This window comes from Panthera pardus, unplaced genomic scaffold (assembly GCF_024362965.1).
Source record: "Panthera pardus isolate Hobbes unplaced genomic scaffold, ASM2436296v1 HiC_scaffold_16, whole genome shotgun sequence".
Taxonomy (NCBI): domain Eukaryota; kingdom Metazoa; phylum Chordata; class Mammalia; order Carnivora; family Felidae; genus Panthera; species Panthera pardus.
In genome coordinates, this window is record NW_026526721.1 from 5,531,040 (window position 1) to 5,544,508 (window position 13,469).

The window sequence follows — 13,469 nt, forward strand, 5'->3', positions numbered from 1 at the left end:
GACCTGCATTCTTAATTTCATAGGTAGCCGTCATTTAGAGATTATCGTTAGATAATCATTAGATTATCTACTCATTAGATTATCATGATTAGATTATCATTAGAGATTATCATCCGGAGGTAAGGTCAAGGGCACAGATTGTAGGAACCAAACTGTCTGGATTGGTATCCCAGGTCTGCCGTGTAGTAACTTTCTGTGCCTCAGTGTCCTCACCTCTACAACAGGAATAATGAGAACCCACCTCATTGGACTGATGTGTGGATATACAAGAGAAAGTATATGTCACACACTCAGTAGATAGGTTCTACTGACATGTGAGGGGTTATTAGCAAACCTATGTAAGAATGGATGTGTTTCTGTGTTGGAATCGGCATCATTCAAAATTGGACTACGTCAAAGTGATGATGGGACTGTGGTTTCATGGCCGGTGCAGCAGCACCAACATACTGGTGTCTGATTCCAAGAAGGTGTTGGCCCAGGTAGAGCTTAAGGAGGTTGGTGAAGGGGGCCACTATTTGTCACCCTCCCCCCCACCATCCCAGTGAAATGCAGTAGACCCAGGAGCCACAGGGGTAGAGGTTGAGAAGGAAGGAGCAGCAGCTTGCCTCCTGGGTGGCAGAGACTTTACCCCCAAGCTTCGCACTTTAGCAGGGCTTATGGGTGGCCTCTTACCTGAGGGACCCGGAAGGTGGCTATCGAGCTCACACAGACAGGGATGGGAAAGAAGATGCCCCCGTTTCTCGCACATGTGGTCGACCTTAGGCGTTTTGAAGATGTGAGAAGGAGGGTAAGAAAGGGCATAAGGGTAAGAAAATGGAAGGTAGAAACATGAGAACTTGTGGAGTGTTGGAGAAGCAGTGGTGTGGGTGGCTGGGGGGTGTTGAGGGGCCATGACTGGGGAAACTGGGGGTTGGGGTTCAGTTGGAGATGAGCTTCCCAACACCAGGTGGGTCTCTTGGGCTTGACCTCAAAGGCCACTGAGTGTTGGTGAAGTCCAGGTAGTCAGGGAAGGTCTTGCAAACAGGAACAAAGACAGTAAACAGGAGAGAAAAATATATATGTACATGTATGCATGTTAATTTCCTATGGGCATTGTGGGGGGGAAGGTCTGTGTCTGAGAATGGGCGGGGATTTTTACCCATTTGGCTTGGCTAGACTCCCTTGAACTGGCAGCTTTCGTCATTTACCAATAAGCAACATGAGTACGTCATGTATGTATGATACATGTATGCTGTGTACCAGCACCTCACAGCATGTAACATACTGCTTTTAAAGGGTAGTCTTTATGGGGCGCCTGGGTGGCTCAGTCGGCTAAGCGTCCGACCTCGTCTCAGGTCATGATCTCACGTCTCCTGAGTTGGAGCCCCTTGTCGAGCTCTGTGCTGACGGCTCAGAGCCTGGAGCCTGCTTCGGATTCTCTGTCTCTCTCTCTCTCTGCCCCTCCCCTGCTCACTCTGTCTCTCTCTCTCTTCAAAATAAATAAACATTAAAGTAAATAAATAATAAAAAGGTAGTCTTTAATTCAGTCCAATTGAGGTTATCAAGAGCCCATGGTCAACCACACTAGAGATCAACGATTTCAGCAACTGACAATTCAACTAAGACAAGAAGCATTACTTATTTATCTTTTTCAAGTAGGTGGCATATTTAGTTTGGAAACTCTCTGGCGTGTTGTGTGTGTGTGTGTGTGCGTGCGTGTGTGTGTGTGTGTGTAGCCCTTCAGACAGTTGTCCTAATTAATGTCACTTGAAGTGATATAGTCTCAGATACCAACTTTAGAAAACAGGAAAGTCAGTTTTTAACTTTTTCATTTGTGACTATACCGAAACTTCCAATAAGAATTCGAGGGATTTCTTTACCGCCGCCAGTATTGTACTTTGCACATTTAAGCATCGATATTTATTTATGGAATTAAACTCACATTCATTGATGTTACAGAGAATCTTAGTGCACACAGGGAAAAACTGGGTACCCTGGCTCATCTTTCCCAGTCAGAAGAGTCTCCCCGTAGGTGTCATGGGCTCTGTCCTGACACCTAGCATTTCTCATGAAGTGTTGTTGTAAAAGACAGACCCATTTCAAAGTATTGGTTTCATAGGCAGTCAAATCAATTTCTTTCCTTTCTTTTTAACGGTCATTTAAACTGTTGACTAAGTTCAAAACTACCAGAACTCTTAAATGTATATCTGTGTGTCCCCAGATGTATTCTCCCATGTAACTTAACCAAATCCTCTTTGAAACAATGTTAGTTCTAAATAGCACATCAGTGGGGGTGCCTGGGTGGCTCAGTCGGCTAAGCATCGGACTTCGGCTCAGGTCATGATCTCGCGGTCTGTGAGTTCAAGCCCCGTGTCGCGTCGGGCTCTGTGCTGATAACTCAGAGCCTGGAGCCTGTTTCAGATTCTGTGTCTCCCTCTCTCTCTCTGCCCCTCCCCCACTTATGCTCTGTCTCGCATTGTCTCTCAAAAATAAGTAAATGTTAAAAAAAATTTAAACAGCGCACCAGGGATTAGCTAATGAAAGATTATATGCCCCAATGTCTTGGGAAGGAAAATAGATTGGGTTGTAGGATATTTAAAGAGGTTTTCTTTTTAATAAAAAAAAATTCCCGTCGTATCTGTACTTAGGCACATGTTTTCTCAATTACCTTGTGCAGATGTTGTGAGGGTCCTGTGGATTTTGCTTCCTCCTCATGTGGTTGTTTCTTCTTTCTGAAATTTAGGGAATGCACAGGGACCCCCAGCATGGGGGGCGGGGGGTGTGCATCTTGAAACTTTCCATCCTTCACAAACCCCCAGCCTGTCTGAACAGGTGGGAGGTGCCTCTCTGAGCTCTTACCCAGGGTTAGGGGCTCTGGGGGGAGGGGGAGCGCAGGGGGAGACTCGAAGGCCCTCCTGCAGAGCCTGCTGCCCACATGCCCAGCAAGGCAAACATCATGACTTACAAAGCTGTGGGGGATGGGCCCAGGGCAGGAGAGAACCAAGAACAGTCCCAGGCGTTAAAGTTTAATTGGAAAAACTTCCACGAGGCTCTAAGCCTTGGAAGCACATCAAGACAGAGTTTGAGTTTGTAAGCCTTCCTAATTACATAGACGGGCACTCCTCAAACATGCTGGTCTCAGGATAGCTTTATACTTTCAAAAATTATTGAGAACCCCAACATGCTTTTATTGATGTAGGTTATATCTACCAGTATTTATTGTATTAGAACTCCAACTGATGGGGCTCCTGGGTGGCTCAGTCTAAGGTTAAGCAGCTGACTCTCAGTTTCAGCTCATGTCATGATCTCACAGTTTATGAGTTTGAGCCCCGTGTTGGGCTCTGCACTGACAGTGTAGAGCCCGCTTGGGATTCTCTCTCTCTCTCTCTCTCTCTCTCTCTCTCTCTCTCCCTCTCCCTCTCCCTCTCCCCCTCCCCCTCCCCTTTTCATGTTGTCTCTGTCTCTCAAAACAAACTTAAAACAAAAAACAAAAAACAAATCCAACTGAGAATTTAAAAGAAAAACATTTAAATGACAGTAATAAACAGACCTATTACCATAGATACCACTTGGTATTGAAAAAAATTATATTGTCCAAAACAAAAACAAAATTTAGTGACAAAAGAGGCATCACTTTTACATTCTGAGAGTCTGGCTACAGCTGGACAGCATAGCAACTTCTGCGTTCAGTCTCCTGTGACGTGTTATCTTGGTTGGAGTATGTGAAGAGAATATAGCCACACGCCGAGATGTAGCTGTAAAAGGAAGGTGTAATAATAGCCTTGTGAGATCATTGTGGCCGTTCCTCTTTATACGCCACCAAAATTGGACAGGTGGTAGTCTTTAAAGGCTAGTTGCCACACAGAATCAGAAACGAGGGGCAACCTAAGGGGGGTGCTCAGTTGGTAGAGTGTCCAACTTCAGCTCAGGTCATGATCTCATGGTTCCTGAGTTTGAGCCCCACATCAGGCTCTGTGCTGACAGCTTAGAGCCTGGAGTCTGCTTCAGATTCTCCCCATCTCACTCTCTGTTTCTCTCTCTCTCTCCCCCTCTCTCTCAAAAATGAATAAACATTAAAAATAATAATAAAAATAACCAGAAACCGTATCAACAGCCTTATTTGCACTATTACATTAAAATCTATTGGTTTACTTTGCACTTGGAATGGATCTTTTTTTTTAAATTTTTATGTTATTTATTTTTGAGAGAGAGAGAGAGAGAGAGACAGAGCATGAGTGGGGGAGGGGCAGAGAGAGAAGGAGAATCAGAATCTGAAGCAGGCTCTAGGCTTCAAGCTGTCAGCACAGAGCCCTATGCAGGGCCCTGAACCCATGAACCATGAGATCATGACCTGAGCCGAAGTGGGATGCTCAACCAACTGAGCCACCCAGGCACCCCTGGAATGGGTCTTTTGCACATGCATGGTTTTGTGGCACCCAACATTGGATTTTTGGGAAATATTGATTTGAAAAGTTTGTGTGGGTATTCCAAATGTTGATATATTGCATTAGACAACATTTCTTAAAGGCGCAGTTTTTAATATCATGACTAAAATCATCCAAAAGTCTTTAAATATTAGGAAATTATATTATGTGCATGATGGAGAATGCAAGTTTTTCAAAACTGAATTTCGACTTGAAAGCTCAGATTTTTTATCCGTGGCAACAAATACATTCTCTGGTTTTCCCTGAAGTGACAGCCCGCTTCATTCATTTCGAGAACATGCGTGTCAAATACCCAAAAAACGGTTCTTCAGCTTCCTTTCCATAAAAACGCAGTTGCACGATGAAAGCAGCCAATGCGTCTCACAGCAGCTCTTTCTCTTGACCGCCCGCACACGCTCACGTCATGTGTGCTTGCCACTCTGTCACATGGAATATTAAAGGGACGTGTCCTCAAGGGTCACAATGGAATGAAACGAAAGGGTTGTTACTGCCTTGTCAAGGACATACTTAAGTGGAGCTTAAGTGGTAAGCACTGCGTTTGTTTTTGCTGTGAGTGTTTTTGCTGGCGAGGACGCGGGCCACCAAGGCAGGATAACGTCACCACCTGATGACGGCCGCGGCATGGCCACGATCCATTTCTTCGTCTTATTCTGAAAACACCTTTTAATCTCACAGGTCCCCTGAAAGATTCTTGGAGATACCAGGTATGTGCTGACCATACCCAAGGTCATCTGAGAACAGTTGATAGAGAAAAATCCTACCATTGTTTTATGTGCGTGTGTGTTTACAAATACATATTTATTTTATTTTATTTATTTTTTTAGAGAATTTATTGACAAACTGGTTTCCATACAGCCCCCAGTGCTCATCCCAACAGGTGCCCTCCTCAATGCCCATCACCCACTTATGTTAATATTTTTCAGGTTATACAAATCTCAAATCTGAGCAATCCAACCAGGTTGGATTTTAGGGTTCTCTGCAGGTTGTAGGGTAGGGGTACGCCATAGGTGGGCAGGTAGCATAATGCCAGCGGGACCATTCTGTTATTCTTGTGACACTAATGAGGCTTCGTCCTTTTGCATAATAATGAACAGAGGTACTGGAATCAGAGAAAAATGCACTGACGTCCTGACTTTCCTTCTCATCCGCTGGGTGATCTGTAGCATGTGTCCAAATGCCTCTGAGCCTCAGTTTCTGCATCTGTGAAGTGGAGATAATGCAAAGCCAACTCCTAGGACTGCGTGAAGATTAATGAGATGGAAAATCCTCTGATGGAGAGGTTTCACCAGATACCTTATAAAAGTAGTCTCCTCCAGCCTCACGGTCCTCTGAGCGCAGAAAGGAACACAGGCGGGATGGCCCCCCTCGGGCTGAGTGGAGGGGTAGGCCTGTGGGTGAGGGCTTCTCCCATTGCCTCCAGCTTTGGGTCTGTGCACAAACACCCAGGGAAGAATTGTGTGAGGGAAGAATTGGGTCCCCCGCCTGTTTCCTTGGTGACAGAACAGTGAACTCGCATGGAGAGAGTGTCATACTTTCTCATCATTGTATGGCACCAAGATTATGGAGACTTTTTATAAATAGGATTATGAAGTATTAGACTTTATCACAGCAGAGTATACAAGACATCCAGTTCGTTTACACTCAATATACATATCATGGAGAAAAATACTTTTTTTTTAAGTTTATTTAAACTTTATTTTATTTAAACTTTATTTATTTAAACTCTCTCAGAGAGAGAGAGAGAGAGTGCGAGTGTGAGCTAGGGAGGGGCAGAGAGAGAGGGAGACACAGAATCCAAAGCAGGCTCCAGGCTCCAGGCTGCCAGCACAGAGCCTGACGTGGGGCCTCAACTCACAAACTGTGAGATCATGACCTGAGCCGAAGTTGGTGCTTAACCAACTGAGCCACCCAAGGGCTGCAAGGCAAATTAATATCACCCAGTCTTTCCTGTCAGAGGAAAAAAAAAGAAAAAAAAAAGAAGAAGATAGAACACAACTTAACCCACCAAACACTGTCAACCATCTACAGATGTTAGAAAAAGTACATTAACTCCTTAGATCCAAGAGATTCCAGTCTCCTCTGTCTCATTGTGACGCACGACTGAGACCATAGTGCGTTAACACCTTAATGACTTTACGGAAGTTCCATAGATGCTTAAAGCTAATTTCCCCAAACTGTTCAATATCTTTTATGGAGAGAAAGAAAATTTGTGTTTGGTCTCCATCCAGCCTATCCCAAAAATATTATTCGGTATATATAACAACGTAAAACACGTGGCCAGTCTCAATATATTGAAACTCGTATTAATTCACAACAACAGATATATTGCTTATGAAGTTGAGTACTATCTAAAAAGAATTTTACTTAATTCCACAACTTATGGAGCACTGGCTGGACTAATAAACACGTAGGGAAACTTCAAAAAAATTGATAAAATGGAATGCCGGCAGGAATGTACAAAGGTACGCGTTCGGATATGGCGTTCAGCAGGAAGCTTTCTCTAAGGCAATTTGACAACATGTATCAAAAGGCATAAAAATGTTCATTTCTTGTGATCCACTAATTTCATCCTTAATTATCCATACCAAAGAAATAAAGTGTGTAGACTAAGATTTATGTAGGAAGAGTCAACATGGCCCTTTATAATAATAAAAAATGTCTCTTTGCATAGCCAATTAAGTGAATGCGTATGTGAACTTTATGGTGCCTCGACCTAATTAAACAGATAATTTTAAATGATGCTTTTCAAAAGTTTCCTTAGTGTCGGGGAAAGTCATATGGTACAGCTAAATTATTAAAAAACAGGACATGGAAGGCATAAACGATACAATAATCTTAACAGTGTGAGGAAAAGTGCGTGGAAAACACGAGCAGGAAATGTCAGTGTTAAAAACATTAGCTTCTGTGGATCAGGATTACGGATGATGTATTTTTGTGCTTCCTTGTGGACTGAGCTGAATGAATCCACCCCAAATCTGTATGTTGAAGCCCTGACCCCCAGGCTGATGGTGTGTGGAGGCGGGGCCTGTGGAAGGGAAGTCAGTTTAGAGAAGGTCAGGGAAGCAGGACCCCCACGAAGGAATTAGTGTCCATAAGATGAGGCTGAGACCAGACCTGCCCCTGGCTGCCAGGGACGGGCCGCGAGAGGGTTGGCCCTCTGCACATCAGGAAGGGAGTCCTGATCTCAGACTCAAAGCCTCCAGAGCTGTGAGACATACATCTCTGCCATTTAAAACACCCCATCTCTATGGGGTGCCTGGTGACTCAGTCAGTTGAGCGTCCAACTTCGGCTCAGGTCGTGGTCTTGCGGTCCATGAGTTCAAGCCCCTCATCGGGCCTGGAGCCTGCTTCCGATTCTGGGTCTCCCTCTCTCTCTGCCCTTCTCCCGCTCATGCTCTGTCTCTGTCAAAAACAAATAAACATTAATAAATAAATAAATAAAACCCCCCATCTCTGGTATATTTTTTATGGCAGCCCAAACTAGGACGTGCTTCTCCATATTTTGCTGCATTTTCCAAATTTTCTAAATCACTCTTCTGGTTTGCCATCAGGGAAAATTAATCAAGAAATGTAATAAAATATTATGAAATACGCATTGTCCTCTGAGTCACTGGATATGAAATAATCTTGAAATAATAAAAACCTTTGTCATAATATTTTTTGAAAAAGGGATAAGGAATGTTCTCTTGTAGAAAGTCGGGGTGTTTTTCGTAGTCATATGAGAGAAATCTATCTGGGCCTTTCTCCCCACAAAGGGGGGCGATCATTAGTTCTGTTGAATTTTTTCAGATCCAGCGATCTTTGTTTTCCACTTATGGAAACTGACTTTGAAAAATAAGGCAAATGACATTAAATTCTTAGCCGGGAAGAGACATTTGTCATTAGGCCCTACTGAGGCATCTCATCTCTGCTGTCACCCTGGAGCAGGACAGTGGCTCCAGGCAAGAGACCAGGCATCCAACCACCTTCTCATCCCCGGTCTGCCCTGGTCATCTGTACGAGTGGTCCCCAGCCACACTGCTGGGCATCACCCGTGCTATTCAATAAGCCAAGTCCTGTCTTCCAGGTGCAAAATTCTGTGATCCTCTGATGAACTATTCAAATGAGTTCACCTATGGCTGTACAAACTTAGCTGTCAACAGTGGAGTGACATTTTCTACCCCTCCCCTCTCACTCTGGTAGTATAACTGACTGTAGATTAACAGAAAGTGTTGATTATAGATATCCACATATAGAAATCGCTGTGATTTCAAACATTCTAAAGTCGGCTGACCTTGCCTCCAGATGTTTCTAAGAGCTTTTCAGGAAGCAACCGATTCCATATAAATTTCATAAAAAATGGATCATAGGTCTGATAGGAGTCCGAGAGAAATCATGGTGTGCCTTGAGGCACTTATGCTTATCACTGTTCTACAGAAGGAATATTGGAATAAAATGCATTTTAATGTCTGGTTCCTTCTCTAGAAAGACTCTGGAAATGATACTCTGGGACTCAAGAAAGTTGGCTCAGTAAGAAAAAGAAAAATTGAAAGTCCTCCTGGAGATAGGGAGCCTATGTTCTGAGGATGCCCTTGGTCCAGAAGTAGGTAGGCAAGACTCAAGAGTGGATATGTACATAAGATAAAATATGAAATGTGGAGTCTAGTATATTTGAAAATCTATAGTGAATGACTGTGCTAACAATATGTAAATTAGGAGTCTCTGCAGGAGGATGGCTCCAGGTGGCGAGGCTGGTTGGCAGTTCTGACTGGCTGGGGAGAAGGCAGCGATCCTATCCAGCCAGAGTGGACTGGGCAGCAAACTACCTGAAAAACATTATGAGCAGGAGAGAAAGGGAGGGAGGCTTTGTTTTGCAAACCCAGGTATCACTGACTGCCCGACACCTCACCCTATGTGTGTGGGTTGTTTTGCCATCTGTCTAGGAAGGGAAGCTGCAAACGGATAGAGATTCTGAAGACCTTGACCACTGCCGTGGTGCCGGCACCTGGTGTAGTGCCTGACACAGTGGGTGCCTGATGAATACTTGCAAAATTGAAGGAATGATTGAATAGATGAGGAACAAGGTGGTTGAGTTGACTAGCTAAATGAGGGAGTGCATGCCCCATAGTGAGGCCTCACACACCAGCACATGCCTACTGGCGGAGACCAAGCTACTGCCCAGAATAGCGTTTGAACCCAAAGCAAATTTTAAAAAACCCGGAATGTCTATAGGGGCAGTGGGACAGAGCAGGGTCAGAGCTCTGACATGTTGTAAAGGAAAGACACATGCAGGGAAGCATGGGACCCCCAAAGGCAGGGGTGAGGTCTTCAGAGGAGAAACTTCCCTGCTCCCACCCTAGAAACATGGGGTGAAACCAAGACAAAGACAGGCAGTGGCACAAAAATTAGGACACGGGTTCGGTAGCAATTAAAAACAACCAAAATCAATAGTGGTTTGAGAGGAGAGTGTGGTTTTGGCTCATGTGACATCTGCATATCCACAGTTCAGTCTCATAGAAAGCTGCAGAGAAGGGAAGGGGATGTTTGTTGAGCAACTGCCCTGCACATTAGGGCTAATCATGGAGAAAGTGAGAGGAAGGTGAGTCTTGCATCAGGACTCCTACATGAACCATAGTCCATGGAGCAAAGCAGCTCTAGGGCCAATGAACTCAGACTAAGGTCAGAAGCAAACCCAGTGTCCACACCCTTCCAGCTCACATGTGGTGAGTTGCAGGAAGACAGGATTGGAGGTTAATTGGGTGGAAGCGGAAGAAGCATGAACTGCTCCCTCTGTCCCCGCCACCTGCCTCTACTTAAGTGGAAGATTCTGGAAATAAAGTGGAAAAGGAAGAGCATTGTGCCATGTTGTTGAAAGCTAGGGGGCCAGATGCCTAGAGCCCAGCAGCATCAGAGTTTGCTAAAGAGACTTTGCCTTCCAACATGGCTGTCCCTTAGCTACAGGTTGGAATGACCCTCAATGACCAGGCCAAGGCCCTGAGGTGCCCCTAGAGGACAGAAGCTGAAAGGTAGAGACCCAGGGGTTACCCCTTCAGGGGAGAAACCCTATAGCACTCCTGGAGCTGGCCTCCTTATCCCCCTCCTCCAGGAACCTTCTTTGCCTCAGCTTATTTTCAAGAGAAGGAGTCCGTCCTTCCGTGTCTTCTCTAATCAGTTCCATCGTAGCCTTCTTCTCCCCTCCATCTCCACGCCAGCAACCCAGCAGTGTCTCTTAGCTTCTGGAAATAATCTGTAGTGGCCGCTAAGACCCCTCCTACATAGAACCCAAGTAAGAACTCAATAAGTTAAATGGGACTTCTCTACAACTATCATATATTACTCATGGCAATGCTACCTACAGGTATCCATATCTATGTATCTCTGTCTATCTATCTTTCATCTATCTAAGTAAGTGAGTAGGAATGTATGGTGGAGGGGCGTCTGGGGGGGCTCAGTTGGCTAAGCTTCCAAGTATTCATTTCAGCTCAGGTCATGATCTCATGGTTCGTGAGTTCCAGCCCCGTGTTGGGCTCTGCACTGGCAGTGTGGAGCCTGCTTGGGATTCTCATTCTCTCTCTCTCTCTCCTCCCCCCTCCCCCCTTTCAAAATAAATAAATAAACATTAAAAGAAAGAAAGTAATGTATGGCAGAAACAACTTCTTAACATGTATTTTGGTGGCCGCTTACAAGCTGTTTCTAAAGCTGCCTTGTTCATGCGCCTTCCTGACACACCTAACACCAGAGCCTGATTGGAAACCATTGAGGTACCCGGGGAGGCAGAGGCCATGAAGAAGCAGTAGGTCACTTCACTTGATTGCTGGCTCAGGGTGCACTTTTTTAACCACATCTGGTTATTATGTTCATGCTCCTAGGATTAGAAACAAAAATACCTCAGAAACCCTGATACACAAAATAAAGCAATTCGTATAATAGGAAGTAAAAAACACAGAATAGTAAGTTTTCATGAAATGATATTTAAATTATTTGGGGGGGTTGCCTTCATCTTCTAGGGCTGCCGGAACAAATTCCCACAAATCGGTGACTTAAAACAAAAGAAATGTATCCTCTCACAGTTTGGGGGACCGGAAGTCTGAGATCAAGATGTCACCAGAGTTAGCTTCTTCTGGAGTTTCTGAAGGAGAATTCATTCTTACCTCTCCCCTAGCTTCTGGTGGCTTCCAGCAACCCTTGGTATTCCTTGGCTTTAGATGTGTCGCTCCAGGATCTGTCCCTGACCACATGTGACTTTCTTTCCTGCATCTCTGTGCCCTTCTCCTCTTCTGTCTCTTATGAAGACACTCAGCATTGGATTTAGGACCTACCCTAATTCTGGATGATCTCATCTAGAGGTCCTTACCTTATTGAATCTGCAAAGACCCTTATTCCAAATAAGTTCACATTCTGGGGATCCAGGGCTTAGAATGTGGATGTATATTTGGCAGCTCACAATTCAACCCAAGGCATGGATGAAAATTAAAATGGAAAACAGGGGTGCCTAGGTGGTCAGTCCGTTAAGTGTCTGACTCTTGATTTCAGCTCAGGTCATGATCTCATGGTCGTGAGATCAAGCCCCGTGTTGGGCTCTGTAATTGGCATGGAGCCTGCTTAAGATTGTTCTCTCTGGCCCTCTTACCCTCCCCCATTCATGTTCATGCTCTCTCCTTCTCTCTCTGTCTTATGCTCTCTCTCAAAAATAAATACGTTAATTAATTAATTAGTTAAAATGGAAAATATCGACCTTCCTAAAGGATAGTTTTATTGCCAGGTGCCTGGGTGGCTCTGTCAGTTAAGCATCTGACTTCAGCTCAGGTCATGATCTCTCGGTTCGTGGATTCAAGCCCCACGTCAGGCTCTGTGCTGACAGCTCGGAGCCTGGAGCCTGCTTCAGATTCTGTGTCTCCCTCTCTCTCTGCCCCTCCCCCCCCCCAAATAAATAAACATTAAAAAATTTTTAAAAAGAATAGTTTTATTGCCAATGATGTAAATGCCTCAGCATCACGGCATCTGAGAGAGGCCTCACAAAGCAGATGTGTGCCCTTGTGTGAGAATGTGTGCCCTTGTGTCAGAAGCAGCTTAGGATGTGCAGAGGGATGTGTCATCCTGTTGCCATGAGTGATAGGCATTCTCACAGCTCACGAAGGAAAGCAACGGTAGCTGTCGTAAAAGCATTTCCCAGTAAGGATGACGTCCTGAGAACTCAACACAGAATGCTGGGACAAGTAGGGCATTTTCAAGCCTTATTTCCTAGTTCACTGTCTCTTCCCTTCTGGCACCATGATGACTGTCTGAGCAATTTAACTTCATTAGGTTCATGGGGAAATGAGCGGGATTGATGTGCCTTGAGGATACTGTTGGGAGAGAGTGACAGAGGGCTTGCCGCGCGTTTACGGTGGCGTCCCTGTTTCTCATCTCCAGAAATCCATTGTTATGGATTAAAAAATCCCTGTGAATGTCAGGTTTGTGAACAGCAATAGATTACCATCACGATATAGCACCCCTCGGTGTTGCTCCGTCACAGAAGTTTCTAGAAAAGGCGCTGGCTCCACAACGATGCGAGGCACTATTGATAGCACCTCCTTCTGAGAAATCCTACAGAGAGTCGTTCGATGCTGGTGAGACGGCCATGACTCTCGCTTCTCAGCTCAGGACTGCATTTGGGCATTGATAGTGGGTTTCTCCTCAGATCAGCCAAATACAGGAGACTAATTACTTCATGAGAAGAATAGCTGTTCCCCCTTTCAGTAGATGGAGCCACATGAGAAGACGACTGCCAGAGAGGGCTTGGCATGATGACTAGAATCACAACAGAGGGCCCTAGAAACAGAAACCTAGAATTTAACAGTGCTGACCAACAGGACCGCTCTGCATTGCCTTCTGCTGTGGAAGCTTTGCCAGTCCAACCCTAATCCTTGACATTTTGGGGTCCAGATATCTCTGTTCTGGAAGGAACATGGGCAGCTCCTTCCCTGCTTCCATGTGCACTTTCTTGTTTGCTTGCATAGCTGTCAACTCCCTTCATAATGACACCTTTTTTCTCTAGATTTCTGTATAGGTTTATAGTTAGGTCAT

The 13,469-nt window shown here is 44.9% G+C and overlaps 1 protein-coding gene across 2 annotated transcripts in view; it reads left to right on the forward strand.

The window, feature by feature from the left end:
- DSCAM (DS cell adhesion molecule) overlaps positions 1–13,469 on the forward strand; it is a 699,778-nt gene that overhangs the window by 571,593 nt on the left and 114,716 nt on the right. The window lies entirely within an intron of this gene.